The sequence below is a fragment of the Citrus clementina genome, unplaced genomic scaffold, assembly GCF_000493195.1.
Source record: "Citrus clementina cultivar Clemenules unplaced genomic scaffold, Citrus_clementina_v1.0 scaffold_3, whole genome shotgun sequence".
Classification (NCBI taxonomy): domain Eukaryota; kingdom Viridiplantae; phylum Streptophyta; class Magnoliopsida; order Sapindales; family Rutaceae; genus Citrus; species Citrus x clementina.
In genome coordinates this window covers 23251689-23279658 of record NW_006262339.1, presented here as the reverse complement: position 1 = coordinate 23279658, position 27970 = coordinate 23251689, and the positions used below count along the sequence as shown (strand labels likewise).

The window sequence follows — 27970 nt, the reverse complement described above, 5'->3', positions numbered from 1 at the left end:
ATTCGACATGATGTTGAATGAAATTTACTTGCACGTCAAATAATGTGCATAAAATATACTTATAATATTTGTTGATTCTGTATATATTAATAATCTGTAACAAAAAGAATTGTACTTTATTAATGTTTGTTTCTTTTCTTTCTATCATAGTATAATTAATAATTAGAAAAGATTAAAAAAACATACATAATAAATCAAAATTAAAATTAAAATTATCTCCTTAACTTTAATGATTGTACTTTCTAATAAAACGAGCATAATTTTAGGTTTAGAGATATGTGTGAGGAATTATGTGGAATAAGGGTACTGATTCTCAAACCTAAATTTTGAAAAATTACTGACTATTGGCTTTTCAAAATCAATTAGTAGCTTTTTAAAATTACCTATAGGATGATTTTGTTAAAAGTTATTTTTAAAATTTGCACCAAAACTAAAAATAGGTCCCAAATGAACTGTAGTATTTGGTTATTGTGGAAGAAAGTTATCAATAAGTTTAAAGGATTAAAATTATAATTGATATGTATTAAATTAACGCTAATTTAGGAATTATAGGAGGTTTATAGATAAAAAAAAGTCAAAACATTTTTTTTTTTTGCTTACGGGCATTAGTGAGGAAATTAATATGTCACTATTTTTTTTTAATATTAGTATGATAGCAATTCAATTTCCTCATTAATATGACGCGAGTTCAAACTCCAAGCCCTTTGTACCATCTTAAAAGATTTTATTAATTAACTAGCACCTCTTGACCTACCTTTATACAATTTATTTATTACTTATTACATAAAAATCCAATCGTTTTGTATTATTTGTATGTGTCTGCATGTGAAAAATAGTTTCAGGCCTAAGACTACTGAGTTCTTTTGTGTGTGTGTGTGTAATATATCTTCTATCTTTTAAGTTATATTTCTTTAGATTTTTTGTTTTATGTGATCAATGCGTTCATTTCTACTAATTAGAGTAAAATATGTTGGATAATAATTTACAGTTGATCTAATGTTTAGCTGAATTTTAAAAAAATTACTGTTAGTAATTATTGAATAATAATATATAGGTAATAAATCTTAGTTGTAGAAAGTTATATATTCAAGTGTAAAAGAAAATTTGACAAAGCGGAAATGTTGAAAGTATATTGTTAGAAGAAACAAATGTTTTCTAAATAATGATAAATTTTATTGAAAAATCTGAATAAATAAAATTAGAATTTTGAGCCCCTTTTATAACAAGTATAAATATTGTAAATTTATTAAAATAGATAAATCTAAACTATAATATGATAATTAAATTCTTCTAATCAAAATAAGAAAAGAAAAGCAAATGATACTCAAATCTGAATTCTAAAAGAAAGATAAAAATATTAGAAAAATAAGAAAAAATAAGAAAAAATATTAAAACTAAGAAACGACCAGGGAAAAAGCAGAATTTCTTACTCGGCCCCAAGGTAGAATGGCACAAGCGATTTTAGATTAAATTCGTCTTGTCGCAAGTTTCGAAACGATACATTATACGTCGAAAATAAACACCTCTATCTCAAGTTAAGACCTCTGAAAAGTACCTTACTTATAATGCACAACTGTTTTACATCAAAATTATTGAAAGATTAGAAGATAAGCACAATAAATAAATAAATAAATAAACAATTGAGCACTAATATCTATATTATCGCAAGAAATTAAATCTAAGTTTAGTATCTATATTTAGATAGTTTTTCTATTGGTTGATATTTGGTATTTAATGCTGTCCACTTTCTCTAGGCCACGCAATTATTTCAACTGCCAACAAATCTCGTAATTAAATGCCCATCTAAAATAATAATAATAATTTTTGACTCAATAATGTAATGTTTACTAAGATATCATTTGTATTTTTGTTTGAAATTTAAATAAGTTTAAATTTTTTTAAAGTTTGAATGTGTCTGAATATGAATATTTAAATGACATATTTATTTTTTTAATATCTAAATATAAGTCATATTTTATTTATTTTTACAAATAAAAAAACCTAAACATAGTTATTTGATATTTATGCCCTTACACATCAAATCAAAAAGGGATTAGATTTTATAGTTAGGAAATAAATATATTTTATAGAAATACTTTGAAATATCATATTTATTTTTCATTAAGATCTTATTTCATTGAGATAAAAATTACAAAAGTTTATTTTTTTTTATTCAGATGTAAATGTGAGAAAAATAAAGATAAGTTGCAATTAACAAAAAAGAAAATTTAAAAAAAAACTTAAATTAATAAAATTTCAAGCTTTAAACATTTAAAAACCAACTCCTAAATTTAAACATTTAGTTAAAATATTTACTGATTTATTATTAATCATTTAATGCCATTTGTATGATATTATTTAAGTTTATTATTAATTATTAATTTACTACGTATATAACCCACTCAATAAATGATATATAAAATACCACATCATTAAATATTTTAATTAAAATTTTAAAAAATAAATAAACATAACATTACCTTAAAATTAGATTATTATTATTATTTTCTTATCAAAATTCTCTCAGCCGCCAAAGTTGTCACACTTTAGAATAATAATAATAATAATAATAATAACACTTTAACAGGTATGCGACTATGCGTCAATGCGTGGGGTTTACCTTCACCCGCCCAATGCTTTTGACCCTCCGCTGTCACTAATAAATTCAGTGGGTGGGAGGTGGGAGGTGGGAAGCGGGAAGCGGGAAGCGGGAAGCGGGAGATGGAGAATTTCCGCATGGGACAAATTTGACATACTGCGAGTCGGTACATAGAATTATTAGGTCAATAATACAATTATTAGGTCAATCCTTATTATTTCTCAATTTCCGCATGGGCTATTTTATTATTTTATATACTCATATACTAATTTTTAAAAAACAGATTTTATTTTGTACATTCTTAAAATTTTTTATTAAAATTCTAACTATTTAAATTAGTTAATTTTATTTACTTAAAATATTTATAAAACTACTTAACATAATTAATTCTAAGAGATTTACCACTTATTTATAATAATATAATTAAGTCAAGTTGTAAATAAATTGTTTAAAATAATTTTAGTTATTATTTTTATTTATTTATATTCAATATTAGATTTGCACCCAAAATTCAGTATTTGATTTTACACACAAAATAATTTGCAATGAGAATAGTAATAAAAAGATGAAGAAGAAGATTAAAATCTTGATTTCTTCATTGTTCATCTAAGTATTGACTAAGATATAGTAAATAAAAGTTATAGGATTTAAAATACGAGAATATTATACATTGAATAATGAGTGTGTGGGTATTCAAAGTAATTATGCAATATTAACTTATAATAAACTATCCTTAATAGTAATTCACATGTTATGTATTTTTATAATAAATTTTTTATTAAAATTAAAGTGTTTAGAGTAATTTTTAAAGTACAGATAGCTTCATCCTTATCTAAGATGCATGTTAATTTGAATATTTAGATGTCAAACTGAGTTTCAGATAAGCATCAAAATATCAATAAACAAAAAATTTATGGAATGATTACATACTTTATGAATGGCTTTAGTTCCACTGGATAAAAGGAGATGCTATTTTATACTTGTATGACGATATGGAGGAGAAAACTTTTTTGGGAAAAAATAATAAAATATTTCCGTTGTTTGACAAAATTAATTGAAATCTCTCTAATATTTTAAAATAAATTAAAATCATTTCAAGTGTCAATTTTTTTTTTTTGATCTTACTGTTTAATCCTTGGTAAAAATGGTAAGATCGATTGAAATTTTGTTCTTTAAAAATATATAACCCTACCATTTGGCGAGATGACTATACCCTTCATGATGTATCTAAGATTATTGAAATGCCCAAAACTAGAGGATTTGTGTCAGCCCGAATATTAAAATATTTGGAGGTAGAAAAACTTGTAATAACCACTTCATCAGGAGTTTCAAACATAGAGGCATCTAAAGAATTAAGACATGTAATCCTTTAGGCTTGTTTGAAGATGAATAAAAAATAAAGAATACAATTTAGGATTTAACAAAAAAGATAACATTGCATATAAAGATAAGTTGAAAGAGTAAATTTTTTTTCTAATTATATTTTAATTCTCATAATTGTAACTTCATTTAGGGATGTTTTAATAATTAAAAATTATTTTTAAAGATGGAATTAGTAAATAGTTTGACATGTTCAAATAGTCGTATCCTTAAAATAAAGGGTAAAAGCTCGTTTAGTCTCTATATTTTGAAGTTAGTGTCCGTTTAGTCCCTATATTTTTAAAAATACCTCAAACCATCCCTACTATTAAATTATTGACACTTTTGCCATTATCTTTTGTTCCTTTTAACTTATTTTTATAATATTGCCCTATTATAATAATTTTTTAGACATTATTAAAAAGAAAAAAATAACCCTATTATAATAATTTTTTTAGACATTATTAAAAAGAAAAAAATAAATTACCAGTTTAACACCAAAAAATAAAATAAAATAAAATAATATATATTAATTTTTGTGGAACACACTCTTGAGTTAAAATATTAATTTTTCTAAAAAAATTGATAATGTAATTTTTTACGATATTAATTTTTTAGACATACGTGAGCTTCCACAAAAATTAATATATGCCTTTTTTGTTTTTATTTTATTTTTGAGTTTAATTTGATAATTTAATTTTTTATTAATATCCAAAAAAGAAACATTATTGTAAAAATGTAATATTGTAAAAGCAAGTTAAAAATAATAAAAAATAATGGCATAAGTGTCAATATTTAGTAGCAGGGACGTTTTGAGATGTTTTTAAAAAAACAGGGACTAAATGGACACTAACCTCATAATATAGGGACTAAACAAGCTTTTACCCTAAAATAAATTATGATTTTTGTTAACACTCACTTTATTCCTTCAATGCCCTTGATGCCATCTTCTCCCATTACCCCAATAAAAATCCCTCATTTTATTAGTACGCTGTAACAAGAAGGCAAGAATGGCCTTTCTTCTTGACGAATTTTACTTGGTAGAAAAATTCAATAAAAATTTAAAAACAAAACCCACGTTTTGATATTTATGTTCCCCTTTTTTTCAACCTATTATTCCCAAGACTCAAACCCATATGACCATTTTCATTAAAAAATAATTTTATAAGATTATGAGGCTGCCGAATCCATCTGTATTGAAGAGTTCATAATTTTTTTTAAAATAATTAGGAACTAAGTATTAAAGTGAGCGTAGTTGCTATTTTTATCATCAATTATCCGATGTTCTTTGCTAAAAAGATGATTGTTGTCCTTCATTGAACTTTCAACAATAACTAAAATGGTAAACTAAGGTTCTATAAGGATTTTGAAGGGTTCCAATAGCTCCACTGTTATCTTAATTTTATAAAGTCAAATGGGCCGAGCATGCGAGCTCGGGCTTGAGTGAAAAATGGCCAAGCCTCAGCCTAGTCTAGCCCGGTTGTCATCATCTACATATGGGATGGATGCTCACAAAGTTGGCTCAAAGGCAAATTTGGCTGTTGCCTAGAACTCTATATTTTGGAAAGGACACATTTTTTAATCATATACTTTTATAATTCCTATTTATAATTGCAAAATTTCAAGAATTTTTTAAGTTACATATTTTATTGACAAGTTTAAGAAGACCTCGCATATCCTACTAATAGGTTGAATGTAACTTAGAATTTTATTAAGATTCATTTTACATATTTTATTTGTTTGAAAAAATTAACATTAAATGAAATGTTTTTAACAAAGAGTAATGATAAAGGTACAAACAGGGAATACAAACATGTGTATAGATAGAAACGAGATGGTGCTATTAGTCAGATAAAATCACCATTTGGCCTACACTATTATTATTTTTATTTGTACTAATTTGTTACTAATGATACAGTCATAATTTCTTTTACGAAGTATTATTATACAAACTGAAGTGAAATGCACCATTGCTGAATGAACATACCCTTGAACACACACGAATTAATTTTGTTACTTTACATTTCCATTCGACTAATTAGCTTGCACGAGAGTGCGTTGTTGTAATATATAACCATTAATTTGTTTGCCTTAACCCGTCAATAACTTCATGCCACATAAATTTATAACCACATGTTTGTACAAATTATAAACATATCAACTAGAAAAAATGTAGGAAAATATGCATATGAATATGAAAAAACTAAAAAAAAAAGGGAAAATACAAAAAATTGTTCAATGTCAAAAGAAGCTCTTAATAGAGTTTTCACAAGTTGTAAACAATTTAGATTTAAGCGAAGAGTTAGTTATTAAACAACCAGCTCTGCCTGAATTGAAAGAGGATGAAACAATGAAAGAAGATAACATTATCATAATTGTGACATACAATCTTAGCAGAAGAAAGTTGAAAAAATGTAAAAGACAATGAGAGTAATGACAAAGTTGGTGTTGCATATTTATCTACTAAAGAGATATATTCTGACGGAGGATGGTTGTCTATTACCATCCAAATGACATAACTTGAGCTACATGTATCCGTTTTTTGTGTATAATATACCGTTTTGAATCTTACAATGAAAAGAATCTAACTCAGAATAGCTTGTGCTATTCTATCCCGTGCTTGAACTCGAAATTCCATTTCTTTCCTATTTATAATATACTGTTTGTTTTTCTTTTCTTATTTTGATTAGTAGAATTTTATTATAAGATAATGTTTTAGATTTGCCTATTTTGATAAATTTGTGATATTTAAGATTATTATATAAAGAGATCTAAAACCCTAATTTTATATTATTCAGAATTATTCAATAAACTTATTATTTAGAAACCTTTATTTTTTCTATCAATCTACTTTCAACGTTTTCGTTTCATCATTTCATACTCTCAAGATTTGTTCTAATCTATAAATGGAGTCTTTGGCTTCAAAAATCGACAGACAATTACACATGCCTCTTTTTTACCATTTTACCGTTGATAATAGTAGATTAGAGAAATTGACTTTAAGAAAAGTGGTTTCTTTGGCCATTGAAAATTTGGAGTGAGAATTTCTTTTTTCATAAACGTAGTTTCTTTTGTAGACACATGCTTTAATTGAAATTACGACTTTCAGCTCCATTATAAGCTTCAATTTGTACATTTTCACGCATTCCAACAAGAGAATGAATTATAAATAAAGGAAACGTATAGAAAATGAATGCATTCTCCTCATTCAAGTTCTTTATTGCACACTTGCAATTCAACTATAATAATAAAAAGCTTGCGACTTTTGGTAATGTACCGAAACCGCAGTGTTTACCGTTCAGATTACGTTTAATTCAATTACAAGCATCAATACTTTGATGTCCGTACATTCTGTGATAATTAAAGAAAACAATTGCCATCATCGGCCGGACTTGGTAAAACAATTGCCACCCCATCATGAAGAATTGGGTTAACAAACCTGGCAAACGTTGGCCGGCCTTATCCAAAATTTGCATCGTGGGCAAGCGTGGTCGCCAAATTGGTTGTAAGGAGATTAGGACAAAAATTGTGGGCTTCTTGCCTCACAATTGTTTTATCAGGTTAGCTGTTGCTGTAGGTAAGCAAGGGCTGACCTTCATCCATCTGTTTAATAGCATTATGAATTCTTTCGGCTGCGTAATGGATTGGTTCTGATTGACTTTTATCTGATAAGAAAATTGGTGTAGTGTTGAAGACTATTTTGCCAATATATTCAGATAGAATCTTAGGATTTAATTTAGATCATCCATCTGTTGGAATATCTAATTTAGTAAATTGATCAATAGATAATCCTTGTCCTTTAGTAAATTGAATAATAGCCACGGATTCCAGCATTTAGATGTTAACATTTGAGTTTTAACTGTAACTACTATCTCATCAGGGTGTGATAGTTATTGATAAATTACCACATTAATTAAAACTCAAATTGGGACTTATACAATGCTGAAGTATTTAACATATCTATATCTATCTATCTATATATCTATATAAAGCTGGGACTTGAGGAGGTGATGTGGCATCACTATTTCTTATCTTTGTATATTCTCTATTATCTAATAAATAGAGAAATGTTCTTTTAGATTTAGCTTTTCATCTTCTCATAATTAATTTTATTGTTATTACACAATAACAATAATGTAAAGATTTTAATGAGGCATATTCTTTGTAATGAATATCCAAGGAGGAGTGTTATGAATTTATTAAAATAAATGTAGATGTTCATAATATATATTTCTTAGTCTCCCCACTATTTCTCATTAGCAACATTTAGCTTTCCTATAACTCCCACTATCTTACAAGGAATTATGATCCATAATTTTTCATTAATTTCATGGAGTGATTATGTAACTATAAAAGAAGAGCTAATCTTTTTGTTTTGTACACACACAATTGGAATGAATAAAATCACTCTATAATATATTCTCTCATTTTATTCTTTATCTTGCGTTGCTTCTTTATTTGTATTGCTGGCTAATAGTTTTTTTTTTTATAAGGCTGCCTCATCTTAAAAAAAAAAAATTCATATTTTTTATTAGTTTCATCAAGTGTAAAGTAAAAAAAAAAGAATAATACTAAATTATTTTTTCAAAGCCGCGTGAAACGCGGTTCTATTTTCTAGTCTATATATAAAGTTAGGACTTGAGGAGGTGATGTGGCATCACCATTTCTCATCTTTGTATATTCTCTATTATCTAATAAATAGAAAATTTATCTTTTAAATTTGGCTTTTCATCTTTTCATAATTAATTTGATTGTTATTACACAATAACAATTATGTAAATGTTTTAATGAGGCATATTCTTTGTAATGAACATCCAAGGGGGAGTGTTATGAATTTATTAAAATAAATGTAGATGTTCATAACATATATCTCTTAGTCTCCCCACTATCTCTCATTAGCAACCTTTAGCTTCCCTATAACTCCCACTATCTCACAAGGAATTATGATCCATAATTTTTCATTAATTTTATGGAGTGATTATGTAACTATAAAAGAAAAGCTAATCTTTTTGTTTTGTACACACACAATTGAAATTAATAAAATCACTCTATAATATATTCTCTCATTTTATTCTTTATTTTGCGTTGCTTCTTTATTGTGTTGCTGGCTAATAACTTTTTTTTTTTATAAGGCTGGCTCATCTTTAAAAAAAATCAATTTATATTTTTTATCAGTTTCATCAAGTGTAAAGTAAGAAAAAAGAATAATATTAAATTCTTTTTTCAAAGTCGCGTGAAGCGCAGTTCTATTTTTTAGTTAAATGATAATTGATGGTAATAATGTAATAGAGATCTAGCAAATTATAGAAAGAAAAAGTATTATTTATCTTGTATCCCCATCATCAGAAGTGGATGAAAGGTTGTATCTTTCGAGTTTCGTGTGATCGACCGCTTGGAAAAGTTGCATAAGCTTCGAGTTTGATCATAATTTCGGCCAAATCCTGATTTCATCTTGCTTCTTTAGGTCGTCCTGCCCCCCAGCCCCCAGATCATATTTCTTAATTTGTTGCTTAATTTAGGATATATGTTAAAATAAACAGTATAACATCATATGTTTTTATTGTTGGTTTGTTATTAGTTTGTCAAATTCTTCGTTTCAAATATCAAACTTTTTTATTTTTTAGAAAAAAAAATCATTTATTTAAGGCATTTCTAACTTTCATCTTAAGTCTGAAATTTTAATGGATAATTTAACTTCAAATTCTCAAATGTACTCGTATAATTTAACAATTTATTTATTTCGAATTTATATTAAAATCAGTTCTTTTATCATCGTGAATATACATCGATATACTTGAAAGTTGCTGTACGTGAATATACATCTACCTTTAAATCAATTTTGAATAATTCTTATTCAATTTGAATCGTGCTTTCACGCGCTATCCAATATATTTCGTGCATGAATCCTCTTTAATTCTAAATTAGGCATGGTGTCTAAATTCAGATTGGATTTCACGTGCTGGTTTGCTTCCAAAAACACACTGATGTTTGGAAAAACTAACAAAATACTGATAAAATAAATTTATAACACCATATGGTATTAGATAAAATAGTTAAGGCGCCATACGATTTTATAGTTAATTTTAAAAGTCTTTAATCTCTTTACTATTTGTTAGAGTTCAATTTATGCACTAGTTTTGCATTGTTTACTTCCCTTAATATCGATGTTTTGCACTTAATAATAGTGATTTACTTGTGTTTTACTTTTGTAGGTGCAATTATATTGATTGGTGATAAAATTGAGCTATAAGATGATGTTTAAGGATGATTGTTCTCTTGGAGAAATTATGAGCGGCAGGAGAACTTTGTTGATAAGGCGTGGGCGTGTGCTGTCAGCTGTGGACCTGCAGTTTTTAGTTTAACGTGTTTTGTATTTTTGGTTATTTTTGTAATTACGAATCTAATATTTCATATATTAGTATTTTATTTTAAATAGAATTCTAAAAGAGAGGAGAGAGAGAGTATTTAAGGGAGAAATCTATTGTGAAAATGGGGGAGGGCAGAAAAAGAAAAAAACCCTATATCTAAACTTTTCTCTTCTCTCTATGAAGAACTAAACCTATTTTTCTGGTTGAAGGATAATGAAGTTTTAATTCATCACTACTGTGAGATATTTCTTATGCTTTAATTGTTTTATTACTTTTTGGGTATTTGTTTATTCTCTGAATTAGTTTCATGATTATGTTTGTTAATTAGGTAATTGGCCACTATTTAATTATCAACTTAATCTATTGTCAATTAAAGGATTCATCGTATGAAGATTTTAATGTTTGTGACAAATAACATAGCAGTGAGTTGTGTTATGAGAATAAACAATCTAATTTAAATGAATCATCATATGTGTTGATTAGGATTTGAGTCTCTTTGGTCTTTCAGGCTGTCAATTGATTAAATCATATGATCTTATCTAGGGTTGTCTATTGATTAGAGAAATATCCAACGGTCGTACCTTGGTTATCAACTAGTTAAGGAGAGATTGGCTATTAGAGGGTCTCAATAGCTATAACCGGTCTATTCATAAGTAATAATAATCTATATTTGAATCAATGATCAGTAGTCGAATCAAGCTGAGTTAATTTCTTCAACCAGAGCTTTCTTCAATTTGAATTACAACTTTAATTTGCATTCTCGTTATTTTAATTTGATTTTTATTATTGTCAACAATTCCCCCATTTTACGTTTTACGTTTCAAAAGGATTTAAATAATTACCGATCTCTGTGGACATGACCCTGCTCACTTACTACACACAATTTATTTAGAGTAGGAATTTATTTTTGTTGGCTTCGACAACCATCACTATTTTTTCCTCTCGAATTGCTCTATAGTCCCAAGTTAACTATAAAATAGTTTTATGCTTGTTAATAAATTCTCTACATAGTTAAGAAATGGTCTCTACAGAATTCACGTTTTGGGTTCAAACTTTAATTTCAAGAGATAAAATTCTAACCAGTGTTAGCTCTAATAATTGCTTAGTGGTAAGAAGAGATCTTTTAAAACTTAGGATGGTTTCGCCCGCTTAGATCTTCCAATTTATGGTGTGGTTTATGGCTGTGTTCTCATTTTGTTTTATGTATTGTAGTGTCATTTTTTTTTTCTTTAAAGATTTAAGGTTCGTATGTGGAGGATTTCAAGCTATAATCTATTGATCTTAATACAAAAATTCACAACAATATCTACTGATATAATGAAACCAGTTAAAAGTGGATGACGAAAAAGGGTTCAGGAGATATCCAATTGCACTCAAATCAGATTTGTGCGGAATATTTGTTGTTGGAGGTATCCTTTGCAGAGAAATGAAAATTTTGAAGTTTCCAGAAAAAAAAATTAAATAATAATAAAAACTCAACTGCGCATCCAGTTTTTGGAATTAGCGTCGTGCATCTGGCGAACGACTCAGATGAATGAGCAAGTTGCGAGTAAATGACCTTCCTTTGGTCTTCGATTCGACCAGGTCGACGGAGGGCCAGGCCCGGTCTTACAATGCTTAGGCCCAAATCAGGCTGGGCCTGGATCCGGGCTCAGATAAAATGTACTGGGTCGTGTCAGTAATTTCTCAAAATTTTATTTTTATTTTTATATATTTATATAAATGCGCTTCAAAATATTATCAAATAGGTAATCAAGCAAATAGTCTGTTTGTCAGCAATTGCAATGTGGGTAGATTTCTTTGGGTATTGGAATTGCTAAATTTCTCCTTTAACATATTTTTTTTATTAATATTAATTTTATTATTATAAGATAAATTCACTAATATAATAGAATAATAGATGCATCAGCAAACCTTGTCAATTGCTAAAGTTCCGCCCATAGCCTGTTGGGACCGGCTTCTCTGAAAATATTTGAAATTTAGTTTGAAAATATGCTTTATTGTTCCGTAAAAATGAAAAAAAATAAAATTACTCTAAAAGTTACACCCAGAAACACATGCACAAGGAGACTTTAAACCTTCAATCTTAATCACGAGGCGCATACCACTAAGCTTTAACTATAGTAGTCTGGATAATCGCTAATTTTAATTATATTTTGATATAAAAGAAAGGCCGAGTTCAAATAATTATCAAAATTCTGAATAATTTAATTTAAATAGACGTTTACAGTTGTCCTGAACACGCTGAATGATAGCACCATTTTCAACTAGAAAAAATGTACATATAAATTTATTGCATCATATATGATATACCAATGTATCGTTTACGTTACATTAGCTGTATGTTACAGCTAAAATTTTTTTAAACTTTAGAAAAGATAATAATCATTAAAAAGATCATTAAGTTTTAAAGTTTTACTTTACACCCCAAGCTGCAGCTAGGTAACAGTACCGCAAATATTTTAATTTTTTTGAAGTTCTCCATTTATATTTATAGCAAATTTAGTACCAAATTACTCAACATTTTTTTTTCTATTTTATTTAGTTGAATCTCTAACTTGTTTAATCCTATATCTATTGAATATTTGTTCATTATATTAATGATCTCTTATTTTAATATATCATGATCATCAATGTTGAATTCTTTTATAAATTGTTTAACTTTATTAAATTCTTTACTTAGTTGATCTCTTAACTTTTTAATTTATTTTATATTCTCTTCATTGAAATTATTAATTTCTAATATTTTGTTTGCACTTTCTATATCATTTATCGATAAATTTGAGTTTTCTAATTTATTTAATAAATACAATGACATTTAATTTAATTGATTATTTCTTCACATGTTTGAATCATTGATCAAGGGTTGAAATCTTTCGTTAGAGGTTCTAGTAATTTATTCACTGTAACATCTTTTTAATAATTCTTTAGATTTATAAGATATTTATCACATATTTACTTAAATTTTTGACATAAAATTTTAACATAAATCTTGATCCATTGATGCAAAAAAATCTACTAGTGGATGAATACTACTTTGTAGCAAACATGTGTGTAGTGTTTAAGAGTGACTAATTATCCAATCAACTCGAAACACTTCCCAAGATCCAAATCAAACAATCAAGATGCACCAAGAACCAATCCAGCAGAATACACAAAGAGTCTAGAACTAAAAAGAATTTAAGAAAAGAACAAGAGTTAACGTGGTTCAGCTAGCTTCAGTTTAGCTTCAGTGTAGCTTACATCCATGGGAGAAACAGAACCCAATTCTATTGATTGTTCACAGAAGTTACAGAGAGCTTTTCAAGCTAATTACAGAGTCTCTCAAGAAGCCTTTGTTTCAATCTCCTCAACTCACAATAGCTCTCACTCACGCTCTCTTCTGTTGCCAGAATCAGCTGTATATATCAGCTCGTTAATGAATCAGCAACAAACCCAGAAAAACCACGTGACAGGCATGTGAGTTAACTGATCTTAACGAACCAAGAAAGCAACTTATCTGTTCACGTGAAACTCTCGTGCATCACTTAAACCAAAACGACCTTCATGCATGTCGTTCCAGGGAATACGAGTTTGACTTTCCAAAACGCGACATCAGCTGGCGTTTTCATCAACAAATTTGCTTCACAACACAACAATTCTCCACCTTGAACAAATCACTCCCTGATTCTGATTTCTCCAACCTGAGTATTTAGAATTCACTCAGCCCAGCTTTGTCCAAGCAACTCTTGAACTTAGCTGTAGTTACGACCTTAGTAAGCATGTCAGCAGGATTATCATATGTATGCACTTTCACCATGCTAATCACACCTTTTGAGATTACATTTCTGATGAAATGTAAATTGATATCTTTGTGTTTAGTTTTTTCATGGTGAGCTGGGTTCTTACTCAAGTAAATTGCACTTGAGCTATTGTTGTGCAAATTTTAATGTACTCGCAAGCGCACGAATCTATTGTAGTATAGACTAATGGTGACGAGTGTCGATCCCACGAGGAGGTGGATTTTAATTATATATAGAATTAATTTTGTAAATGGGTGGTTGGAATTGTGGTGGAAATGATTTGGAATATGCTAAAACTTAAATTAAAATGGCGAGAATAAATTCTAAAGTTGGAATTGAAATGACGAGAATAAATTGAAGAGAATTTTATTAAAATGACGTACTTGGGTATCTGGATCCGTATCAACATGCATCATGGGCTAAATATTCCTTATTAATACCAATTAAATCATAAGGGGGGAATCCACACCTCATGAACCACACTCTAATCAATATGGTGCTAAGGGCTTATCGTGCCAAATAATAATAACCTTGTACTAGAGGGCCGGTGAAACCAAGGCGGTACTAGACAAGATTAGTATTATTTGTCGACGAGAAGTCAAAACATCCACAAAAACTAGAGGGGAAGAGAAAATAAATTTACCAAATAAAGCCCATGACACATGTTGAGACTTCACCTTCAACCCAAGCTTGAAAGAAAATTAGCCACTCATAATTGAACTAGGGGCAAAATGAGAATTTATTAAAATACGAAGAAAATACAGGATAGAGAGGGAATTACAGAAAACAGAGTCCAAAAATGGATTCAGAGATATCAAATTAGGGGGGAGAGGCCCCCTTTTTATAGATACATGGAGTAAATCATGGCCATCGGATTAAAAACAGTTTGGACGCTCAGGATTGCGCCACGTCATCAGTCAACAGTCCACGGTTTGACCACGCGGATGAACAGTAACACGGTTTGACCCGACTTTGAACAGTAACGCGGTTTGACCCGGATGAACAGTAACGCGGTTTGGTTGAAAATAATCCTGTGTGATGCATGCACCGTATGCGAGATTTTTCGTCCACTGATATGCTGCCACGTCACCATCAATAGTATATAAGAATTTTAGTCCAACAGGATCGTGACACCTCATCAGTCAATGCCACGTCATCGGTCCGTCTATGTATACAGTACCGTACACGTGAATAGTATCGTACATGTGAACAATGCCATTTTTCCTTTTATGCTCCTCCTAAGGTTTTCGACCGTCCTGAGTTCAAAAGTGATGTCCGTTTTGCCATCTGATTTCTCGTTTATTGTGAAATGACTATGATGCCCCTAAAATACATAAAATACTTAATTAAAATAAAACACATGTAATTAAATCACAAGAAGGTTAAATACATAAAAGTAAGGGTTGTTAGTAAGACTTGAAATGTAAAATGACGGTTTTCTCCTTTATAAATATGCATTTTCTAACACTCAACACACCCCCCAACCAGCTTATTGCTAGTCCCTAGCAAATGAAGCGAAAATAAAATTCAAATTCAAAATGATTTTTTTTTTAAATTTAGAAACACTCGTGTTTATTCAATCAGATTAATGATAGCAATCAAATAAAAGTATAAGCATTATCTCCAGTCTAAAGTAACATCACACTCACATCAACCATCCACATGAATCAGCCCAGTAGACTTTGTTATAGCTACTTTCAAGAATGACATGTCAAACCCCAAAATCTCACTGGAAGTAGTGACACTCTTACAAAGAAATTAAACCCAATAAAAATAGTCACTCCAATGAATGGTAATTGAGAGAAAATAATGAAGAAGTGATATTACATGCTCTCACCAAGATGAAATAAATATGCCCTCAGCTTAAAAATAATACGATCTCAAGTCAAATAAAAACTGTTATTCAACCCAATTTATTTATTTATTTTTTTTATATGCACCACTACATCTTTTTAGCCCATATAACTAGCTTCTACTTCAGATTATAGTTTCCTAAAATCAGGAAGGACTTTTATTAGGATATAACGTAGGCTAGGGACATGGTTAACAAAGAAAGGAAATAAGGAAAACAAAGTGTATGTTTAAGAAAAATGCAGAGAATTTTTTTTTTTTTTGGAAGTTGCAAGGTGGATTTCACCTATTAGTGTTATTTTTATTCTTTTGAAACAACAACTTTTGTTTTGTTGTTTTTTTTTTTGCTTTTTTTTTGGTATAACTTTACTGAACAACATAATTATTTACATTTTCTCAAACATAAATAGGTGATGGAACTTATAAGATATCGGGTAATACTCCAAATCAGAGTGGGTCAAGATGATAAGTTGACAAAGAAAATATTTTTTTTTTTAAAGGCTCAAAAGGGTTAACTATGGATATTTAATAAAAGGGATGGCTAGAAAGGCTCAAACGGATCAAAGATGGCCTTTCCATCGTCTTTTAGGGCTTTAAATAACCTTCCATATCTACTAGTTAGATGGGCCTCCAAATGTAGCAACACACTTTTTTTTTCTTTTTTTTTTAATTTTTATTAAGGGTTAACTCAAAAGAAATCTAGAGATCGTGTATACAATAATAAACTGTTAAGCTGTATAAAGAATGGGCAAAAGGGTTACTCTCCAAGAAAAATGATAGGCTCAAAAACTCACTTGGTACTTATTATGACATGTTCATTCCTTCAAGCAACTCATATATGTCTCCGACATCAACATGTAGAGTAGCAAACATAATGAAACATCACTTAAGACCAAAGATAATACAAATACTAAAATTTAAAATTAATCATGTCACCCAATGTTAAAACAAATCACATAATTTTTTTTTTTAAACAACATTCTATCCCCCAACCTATTCTAAACATGAAAGGAAAATATGCATGCAGAAATGTGAAAATGATGCATAAAAACTAATTAGAAAAGTTACACATAAAATGATAGAAAACGAAAATGATTTTTTATTTTTTATAAAGAAGATGCGTTTCTACAGGAACTACACTCCATATTCAGCCATCTTCGACTCAAAAGTTGGGAAATGTATATTTATAGAGGAGAAATTAAAAAGAAGAAAAATAAACATAAACACATAATTAAGAAAAAGAAAATGTCTGAATTTTTTTTTAAAGTTTTTTTTAATTTTTTTTTTAATTTTTTTTTAAATGATGAAGATGCGTTTCTAGAGTCACTACACTCCATATTCAGCCATCTTCAACACAAAAAGTTAGCGACAGTTAGTTTCTACAACAAAAAAATAGTAAAAACTTAACCAAAAATCCACAATTGTCGACTATTCCCTCCCCCAACCAGAACGAAACATTGTCCTCAATGTTTGAAAGGAAAGAAGTAGAGTTTAGAAGACATCACTTGGGTGGTGCAACACAGAAAACAATATTTACAAGCGGAGAGTTAAATCTAATTTGTACTTCTTACTGCGGCTACTGTTACCATCATTATTTGGGCGCTCCAACACAAAGGTCTAAGGGTCTGGCTCCGGTGTATAAGCTTGTAACATATTAAGTAGCTCATTAGCAGTGTGAGCACAAATAAAAAGTTTTTTCACATTAGAAGAAATAAAATAGTTTTTTATTGCATGGTTAAGAAATGCGATAAAGCCATCATAAAAGTTATTGACATTTAACAAACCGATGGGTTTTTAGTGGATGTGCAGATGGGCCCAAGATGCTAGCGTGATAAGTGCCTCTAGTGTTGCAAGATCTCCTGGAAGGAAAATAAAAGCATCAACATGATTAAGCATTTCAGTTATTCTTTCTTGCATACCTGAGACGACTAACTCTTCTCCAGTTGATGAGTCAGACGAACTGCCCAATGGTTTTAAGACTCTTGGGATGATGCCTAACACTTGACTTCCTCTGATAAAAGCTGCTTCAGAGACCATTTTTGATAACCCTCGATTACCTCCTCCATACACCAAGTGTAATTTTCTCGCTGCTATGCTTCGACCAAGATCTATAGCTGCCTCAACGAACTCTTTATGTTTGCCATATGTAAATCCAGAAAGCACACAAATGTTCTTGAATTGTCTATTGGGAGTAGCTGACATTGTGATACTTCTCAAAAATAATTTGTGAGTGCTTGACAAAAAAGAAATCACATTTAAGAGTCTCAGTGATAGTGGGTCATGGTTGTGTATGAGGTAATATGTCAGTGTCAAATAACGTGTAAAGCACGTGGCTCGCAAGTAAAAAAGAAAACAGTAAAAAGGAAAAAGCAAACAGTAATAAAATTATTAAAGACAATAATGCAAACAATAAGACAATAGTGAAATAAAATAACAATAAAGTAAAAGGATATTTACAGGTAGTTGCTACTGTGGCTCACATCTTCCTCTGGTTTTACGTCCAGAAACGGCTTGAACGCCCTCTATGGGTCGAGGATAGGCTTCCTATCCAGTTTTCTTATAAACTGGCAAACAGGGTCGTTTATAGTCAGATTCCCGAGACTATATCGTGCATGCTCTTTCTGGAATAATGGCCATAACTGGAGAATCGCTCCTTGCACATATCCACTGGGATGCGTTTCAAGAGACAAAAGGATATCATCCAATGACTCCTTATTCAAGCCATCCCTAATGAATTGAATATTATCTTCCCTGTTATCAGACACCATTCCTAAAGAACATGGGTTTTTATTGCAACTCATTCTGGCACACTTATGACAAGTAACAGAAATTCTTCGAGCTCGTCGTTTTCTTGCATAATTTCCTTTACCACAACCAGGCATGTATGCAATAAATTTTGGAGGTAACTCACCTGCCAATCGTACTTTAGCCTCGATTAACCAACGGATGTCAGCAGGTATGTTATTCCTCATGAGTAATCGCATGCGTTCGGACCGAGCTTTATAGATCGTAAGGAGGGCATTCTGAGGAAATGAAGGGAATCGCTTGTGAAGCTTCGCTAGAATCTCGTTTCTGTCCATGCCTTCGCCTCAGAATATCAGTTATTATGGGAAACTGAAGTAACCGACTTGATTGTCACGGAGTACCGTTATCCGCCACTTCACCGGGGTAACAAACTAAAGCACACAAATAGAAAAACAAATTAAAACACACAATTAAAATCGTCCTCATATTGAATTTACCTCAAGCTCCAACTGGATGTCGTAAACACTTCTCTCAATGTCTCTGAGTTGGCGTTCTAAACCCTCAACATAGGCTACTAACTCTGGTGGTTGTAGAGCCCAAATGCGTTGTGTTTTACAAAATTGAATCTGTCTTTTGAGATAAGTTTTGACACGTTGAAGTGGTTTAAGAATGTTCAGGAGGAACGGTCTAAGTATGAGACTCATGATTAAAAATGATAAGAGAAAACTTAATGGTAAAATAAACACACTTATGCAAAAACAATTTCAATTAGGAAAAGAATAATAATAAAAAGAAAGAAAGAAAAATCAAATCAACGAAAAGAAAGAAAAAAAATCAATTAAAATTTGGTAGGTCACTCAAATTTATTTCGGTGTCTTCTTCATATGGTTGGTACTCTAGATATGGCTTTAATCTTTGACCATTAACTTTAAACGTGACACCGTTCTTTGGGTCCTTAATTTCAATTGCCCCATGTAGAAAAACAGTATGAACAATAAATGGGCCAGACCAACGAGAGCGTAACTTACCTGGGAATAGGTGCAAGCGAGAATTGAATAAAAGCACTTTCTGACCTGGAGTGAATGATTTTCTCATAATTTGCTTATCATGGAAGACTTTCATTCGTTGCTTGTAAATCTTGGCATTTTCGTATGCATCATTGTGAATTTCTTCAAGTTTTGCCAGCTGTAATCTTCTTTCTGAGCTGGCTTGCTGCATGTCAAAATTGAATTTCTTGATGGCCCAATATGCACGATGTTCGAGTTCCACAGGTAGGTGGCAAGCTTTTCCATACACTAGCCTGTAGGGTGGCATCTCAATCGCGGTCTTGGAAGCTGTTCTATATGCCCATAATGCATCATCAAGTCTTAATGACCAATCTTTTCTGTCCAGCCTCACCGTCTTTTCTAATATGTGCTTTATTTCTCGATTGGATATCTCAACTTGGCCATTGGTTTGCGGATGATACGGAGTCGCCACTTTGTGTGTGATTGAATACTTTGTCAAAAGAGCTTTGAATGCTTTGTTACAAAAGTGGGCACCACCATCACTAATTATTGCTCGAAGGAATCCAAAGCGTGAGACAATATTGCTTTTCAAAAATCCTATCACCACCTTGTGATCATTGGTTCTACATGGGATTGCTTATACCCATTTTGATACGTAGTCAACAGCAACCAATATGTATTGATGGCCAAAAGACGGGGGAAAGGGTCCCATGAAGTCGATACCCCATACATAAAAAATCTCAACCACTAAAATTGGATTTAGTGGCATCATATTCCTTCGCGTAATGCTCCCCATTCGTTGACACCTATCACATGAAGAACAAAAAGTGTAAGCATCTCGAAATATAGTTGGCCAATAAAAACCACATTGTAAAACTTTAGTCGCTGTTTTCTTAGCACTGAAATGGCCTCCACAAGCTTGTTCATGGCAGAATGAAATGATATTCGGAATTTCATTTTCTGGGACACATCGTCTAACAATTTGATCAGCACAATACTTGAACAAATACGGGTCATCCCAAAAGAAATTCTTTATCTCTGCAAAGAATTTAGCCTTGTCTTGCTTGGTCCAATGCTCTGGAAGTTTACCTGTAACAAGATAATTAACTATATCAGCATACCAAGGTAATACTTCCACACTCATTAATTGTTCATCTGGAAATGACTCATTTAATGGTAATGGCTCTGTAATTGTGTCAAAATGGAGACGAGAGAGGTGGTCTGCCACAACATTTTCTGTCCCTTTCTTATCTTTGAATTCCAAGTCAAATTCCTGCAAAAGTAACACCCAACGAATTAGTCTAGTTTTTGCATCTTTCTTTGTGAGAGGATATTTAAGAGCAGCATGATCTGTGAATATAATTATTTTACAACCAATGAGATATGATCGAAATTTTTCCAATGCAAACACTACTGCTAGCATTTCTTTTTCAGTAGTTGAATAGTTCAACTGTGCATCATTTAATGTCATACTAGCATAGTAAATAACGTGGGGAATTCGATCAACTCTTTGTCCTAATACTGCTCCTACTGCATAATCAGATGCATCACACATTAGCTCAAATGGTAAGCTCCAGTTTGGGGGCTGAATGATGGGTGATGATGTTAACAACTGCTTTAGTTTTTCAAATGCCACAAGACATGAATCATTAAAGACAAAAGGTGCATCCTTAGCAAGTAAATTGCATAAGGGTCTAGAAACTTTGCTAAAATCTTTAATGAAACGTTTATAAAAACCAGCATGCCCAAGGAAAGATCTTACTTCTCTGACTGTTTTGGGTGGAGGAAGATTAAAAATAAGATCCACCTTGGCTTTGTCAACCTCAATACCTTTGCTCGAAATGATGTGACCGAGAACAATACCTTGTTTTACCATAAAATGACACTTCTCCCAATTTAAGATCAAGTTCTTCTCAATACATCTCTGCAGAATTAGTGTTAGATGATGTAAACATTGATCAAACGAATCACCAAAGACAGAAAAATCATCCATAAAGACTTCAAGGAATCATTCAACCATATCAGAAAAAATGCTCAACATGCATCGTTGAAATGTAGCAGGTGCATTACATAATCCAAATGGCATCCTCCTATATGCAAAAGTGCCAAAAGGGCAAGTGAAAGTAGTTTTCTCTTGATCTTTTGGTGCTATGGGAATCTGATTATATCCTGAGTAGCCATCTAGAAAGCAATAAAATTCATGGCCTGCTAATCTATCAAGCATTTGATCGATAAATGGTAAAGGAAAATGGTCTTTACGTGTGACAGAATTCAACTTTCTATAATCAATGCATACACGCCATCCTGTAGTTACTCTAGTGGGTATCAATTCATTATCAGCATTCGTAACTACTGTGACTCCTGACTTTTTGGGGACAACTTGTACAGGACTGACCCATGAACTATCAGAAATGGGGTAAATGATACCTGCGTCTAATAGCTTAAGGACTTCTGTTCTAACAACTTCTTTCATGTTAGGATTTAACCGACGTTGCATCTCCCTAGTAGTTTTAGCATTTTCATCAAGGTGAATGTAATGCATGCAGTCTACTGGGTTTATACCTTTTATGTCTGCTATGGTCCATCCTAATGCCCCTTTGTGCTCTTTCAAAACATCTAACAACTTACCTTTTTGTTCGTCATTTAGGGATGATGAGATGATTACCGGTAGAGTACTTTCTTCTCCCAAAAACGCATATTCCAAAGTGTTGGGCAATAGTTTGAGCTCGAGTTTCGGTGGTGATTCTGATGATGGAATGAGTTGCTTCTCTGATGGTGCTAGTTGCTCAACTCTTGACTTCCATTTATTAGTGTCCATAGATAGTTCTGAGTCAAGTAGGGCGTTGACCTCATCGACCGATCTGTCAATATCAAAATCCAAACTAAAGTGAGATAAACATGTTTGTAAAGGATCATCACTAAGGTTTGAAACAAAAGTATTATCAACTAATGCTTCTATTAAATCCACATCAACAATTCCATCATCTGCATTGTGAGGTTGTTTGGCAATGTTGAAGATATTCAGCTCCATAGTCATGTTGCCGAAGGACAACTGCATATTTCCAGTCCTGCATTGAATGTGAGCATCCGCAGTTGCCAAGAAAGGTCGGCCTAGAATAATAGGGATGTGCTTCCTCGAGTCCTGTATTGGTTGAGTGTCAATTACAATGAAATCAACAGGAAAATAAAACTTGTCTACCTGGATAAGCACGTCCTCCACAATACCACGAGGTATTTTTGTGGACCGATCTGCAAGTTGTAACACCACTGGAGTTGGGTGTAATTCTCCAATTCCAAGTTTCACGAATACTGAATAAGGCAACAGATTTACACTAGCTCCTAAATCCAACAAAGCATTCTCAATTGTGTGGTTCCCTATGCTACATGAGATAGTGGGGGAGCCTGGGTCTTTGCATTTTAAAGAAATTTTATGTTGGAGTATAGAACTAACGTTTTCTGTTAAAAATGCCTTCTTTTGAACATGCATATTTCTCTTTTTAGTACAAAGGTCTTTAAGAAACTTGGCATAAGATGGAACTTATTTAATAGCATCAAGCAAAGGGATGTTAACACTTACCTGTTTGAAGATTTTAAGAATCTCACCTGTGGATTTTCCCTTCTTGCCTTTCGCTAACTTCTGAGGAAATGGAGCTTTCGGAACGTATTCTCGTGGGTTGGTTTCTTCTTTCTCCTCCGGTGATGATTCCTCAACATTTACAGGTACAATTTGATTTTCTTTTGTCACCGGCATCTCCACTTTGTTGTCGACTTCTTTTCCTTTTCGCAAGGTCATTACTACTTTGACTTCTCCATGCTGCTGTGGTGGACTGGTACTTGCTTCATGCACTCCTTTAGGGTTAGGCACTGGTTGACTTGGAAACTTACCTTTCTCAACGGTCATTGCCAAGATCTGAACTGAAGAAGCAAGTTGTCCCACCATCTTCTCGAGGCTTGAAACTGATTGAGCTTGTGAGTTGAAGCCTGCTCTCAACTCATTTCGTAATCCATCAATGGTGCGGTTCTGTTGCTCAATCGTGGAGTGAGTAAGATTCTTAAGATTCTGGAATGAATCCTCCCATGGTCTGGGCTGAGAGTAATTCTGGTTCTGACTGTATGGTCTAAATGGTGGCTGAGAGGCTTGAGGATTTTGTGGAATTGGTGGAGCTGGAGCTGCTGGTCCATTCTGTTAGAATCCTTGAGACCATGAAAAATTGGGGTGGTCTCTCCATCCAGGGTTATATGTGTTGGAGTATGGGTTGTAATTCGATGGTTTTCTCATTACACCTATGGCATTGGCTTGATCTGAGTATGAGTCATGGTCATGTGGCTCTGTTGATTTAGCAGTCGATAATGATTCTATTTGTCGAGAGAGACCTTCAATTATCGCTTTGACTTCTTTAATTTCTGAACTTGATTCGCCAATGTGAACCTCATTTACTCCCTTAATTCTTCTAGTATTCCTGAGTGATCGACTCCGTTGTTGGGAATTATCCGCTTGTCGCTGGAAGAATTCCCAAATCTTTGATGCACTTTTTGACATTAGCTCTCCTCCACTTGTTGCCATTAGCCATTCTTGCACATTCGGCAATAATCCCTCCAAAAAGTATTGGCATTGGTGCCATTTCTCGTACCCATGATGTGGACACTTCAAGAGTAGCCCATTGAATCGCTCCCATGTTTCGAAAAATTGCTCGTCCTCTCTCTGTGTAAACTCTGAAATTTCCCTGCGAATATCATTGGTTTTATGCACTGGGAAATATTTATTCAAAAATTTAGTTACCATTTGTTCCCATGATGTAATGCTATTAGCAGGCAAAGTATTAAGCCATGAACGAGCTCTATCCTTTAAAGAAAATGGGAATAATCTGAGTTTAACATCATCGTCTGAAAAATTTTCATATTTAAAAGTTTGACAAATGGCATGAAAATCATTCAGATGATTATATGGGTCCTCATTTTCTAAGCCATAGAATGTGGGGAGACAATTTAGCACACTAGGTTTTAGTTCAAAACTTCTAGCAGCTACATTTGGGTATCTTATGCATGATGTACTCAAATTAGCTAAGGGACTAAAATAGTCCTTAAATGGCCTCTCTTGTGGTGCTTGTAAATCCATTCCAAATTTATTTTTAATGTGATTTTGTGTGCGGAGTGTTTTCTCAAGTTCAAGGTCTATAGGTTCAAGATTAGGTAATAATGACCTACGACCATGCATGCAAAACAAATAAAATAAAAATAAAGATGGGAAAAAAATAAATAAAAATAAAGAAGAGGGAGAAATTATGATACTAACCTTATTGCGCTATTACAACCTTTCTATAAAAATACACAAAAATAAATACGTGAAATAAATTAACTAAAACTTAAATTAATAAAATAAACAAAAATTAAAAAGAAAAAAAAATAAATTGAAAAATAAATTACAGAATTTTAAAGAAGAGAAAAAGAAAGAAATACTAACCTTTATATGTAGATTCATTTTTTTTTTAATAAAAAAATACAAGAAAACAATTTAAATGGAATTATTCACAAAAATTAATTCTATGAAAAAATTACTTACCTCCCCGGCAACGGCGCCAAAAACTTGTTGTGCAAATTTTAATGTACTCGTAAGCGCACGAATCTATTGTAGTATAGACTAATGGTGACGAGTGTCGATCTCACGAGGAGGTGGATTTTAATTATATATAGAATTAATTTTGTAAATGGGTGGTTGGAATTGTGGTGGAAATGATTTGGAATATGCTAAAACTTAAATTAAAATGGCGAGAATAAATTCTAAAGTTGGAATTGAAATGACGAGAATAAATTGAAGAGAATTCTATTAAAATGACGTACTTGGGTATCTGGATCCGTATCAACATGCATCATGGGCTAAATATTCCTTATTAATACCAATTAAATCATAAGGGGGGAATCCACACCTCATGAACCACACTCTAATCAATATGGTGCTAAGGGCTTATCGTGCCAAATAATAATAACCTTGTACTAGAGGGCCGGTGAAACCAAGGCGGTATTAGACAAGATTAGTATTATTTGTCGACGAGAAGTCAAAACATCCACAAAAACTAGAGGGGAAGAGAAAATAAATTTACCAAATAAAGCCCATGACACATGTTGAGACTTCACCTTCAACCCAAGCTTGAAAGAAAATTAGCCACTCATAATTGAACTAGGGGCAAAATGGGAATTTATTAAAATACGAAGAAAATACAGGATGGAGAGGGAATTACAGAAAACAGAGTCCAAAAATGGATTCAGAGATATCAAATTAGGGGGGAGAGGCCCCCTTTTTATAGATACATGGAGTAAATCATGGCCATCGGATTAAAAACAGTTTGGACGCTCAGGATTGCGCCACGTCATCAGTCAACAGTCCACGGTTTGACCACGCGGATGAACAGTAACACGGTTTGACCCGACTTTGAACAGTAACGCGGTTTGACCCGGATGAACAGTAACGCGGTTTGGTTGAAAATAATCCTGTGTGATGCATGCACCGTATGCGAGATTTTTCGTCCACTGATATGCTGCCACGTCACCATCAATAGTATATAAGAATTTTAGTCCAACAGGATCGTGACACCTCATCAGTCAATGCCACGTCATCGGTCCGTCTATGTATACAGTACCGTACACGTGAATAGTATCGTACATGTGAACAATGCCATTTTTCCTTTTATGCTCCTCCTAAGGTTTTCGACCGTCCTGAGTTCAAAAGTGATGTCCGTTTTGCCATCTGATTTCTCGTTTATTGTGAAATGACTATGATGCCCCTAAAATACATAAAATACTTAATTAAAATAAAACACATGTAATTAAATCACAAGAAGGTTAAATACATAAAAGTAAGGGTTGTTAGTAAGACTTGAAATGTAAAATGACGGTTTTCTCCTTTATAAATATGCATTTTCTAACACTCAACAGCTATCATAATGAACCTCAACAGTCTCCTACTTCATTCTCAGTTCTGTTATCAACCCTTTCAGCCACAGAGCCTCCTTGACAGCTTCTGTTGCAGCAGTGTATTCGGCCTCTGTTGTTGACAAGGCAACAACATGCTGCAAACTTGCCTTCCAATTAACAAGGCAAAAATCCAAGAAAAACATATAGTCAGTTAAAGATCTTCTTCTGTCTAAGTCCCTAGCATAGTCTGAGTCAACATAACCACAGAGACCTGCAACCTTTCCAGCTGATTTTCCATATACCAGGCCATACTCTTGTGTACCTTTCAGATAGCTCAGCACCCATTTAACAGCCTTCCAGTGCTCCTTTCCAATTGTAGCCATAAACCTACTTACAACACTTAAAGCATGAGCTAAGTCTGGTCTTGTAAGTACCATTGCATACATCATGCAACCAACAACATTTGCATAAAGAACTTTTGTCATTTCATTCCTCTCTTCATCTGTACTGGGGCATTGTGAACATGACAGTTTGAAGTGAGATGCTAGAGGGGTTACTACTGACTTGCTACTTGACATCTCAAAAGCTCCAAGTACCTTCTCTAAATACTTCATTTGAGACAAAATCATAGTACCCTTCTTTTTGTTCCTTATTATTTCCATTCTCAAAATCTTATTAGCTGGACCCAAGTCTTTCATATCGAATTCTGAATTGAGCAACTGCTTCAAAGCTTCAATCTCTTCTCTTTCACTACAAGCAATCAACATATCATCTACATATAACAACAGATATATGTAGTTACCTGATTGTATGATCTTGTAGTAAACACATACATCATAGCTGCACCTTAGATATCCATGAGTGACTATGAACTCATCAAATCTAAGGTACCACTGTCTAGGTGATTGTTTCAGCCTATACAATGACCTCTTCAGCAAACACACACAGTCAGCAGATTCTGGACTTGTGTACCCTTCAGGCTGTGTCATCAAGATGTCCTCATTTAGTCTTCCATGTAGAAAGGCTGTCTTGACATCGAGTTGATCAAGCTCCATGTCTTTTACAGCTATTAAAGCCAGTAGTACTCTGATTGATGTATGTCTGACTACTGGTGAGAACACCTCTTTGAAATCCACTCCAGCCCTCTGTGTGTAATCTTTAGCTACTAACTTAGCTTTGAATCTTCTAGGTTCAGTAGCTGTTAGTCCATCTTTGACTTTGTAGATCCATTTACATCCTTCTGTTCTGCTGTTAGCAGGTCTTTTAACCAGCTCCCACGTATTGTTCTTCTTCAGTGAATAGATTTCTTCATCCATGGCCTTTTTCCACTCATATTTGTATGGTCCTTGG

At 32.2% G+C, this 27970-nt stretch overlaps 1 non-coding gene across 1 annotated transcript; it reads left to right on the top strand.

Annotated features, from left to right (window-relative positions):
• Window positions 1–24339: 24339 nt before the first annotated feature.
• LOC112100471 lies at window positions 24340–24443 on the top strand. Its single transcript, XR_002906842.1, has one exon. It is a non-coding gene; the product is annotated as a small nucleolar RNA R71 (small nucleolar RNA).
• Window positions 24444–27970: the final 3527 nt, after the last annotated feature.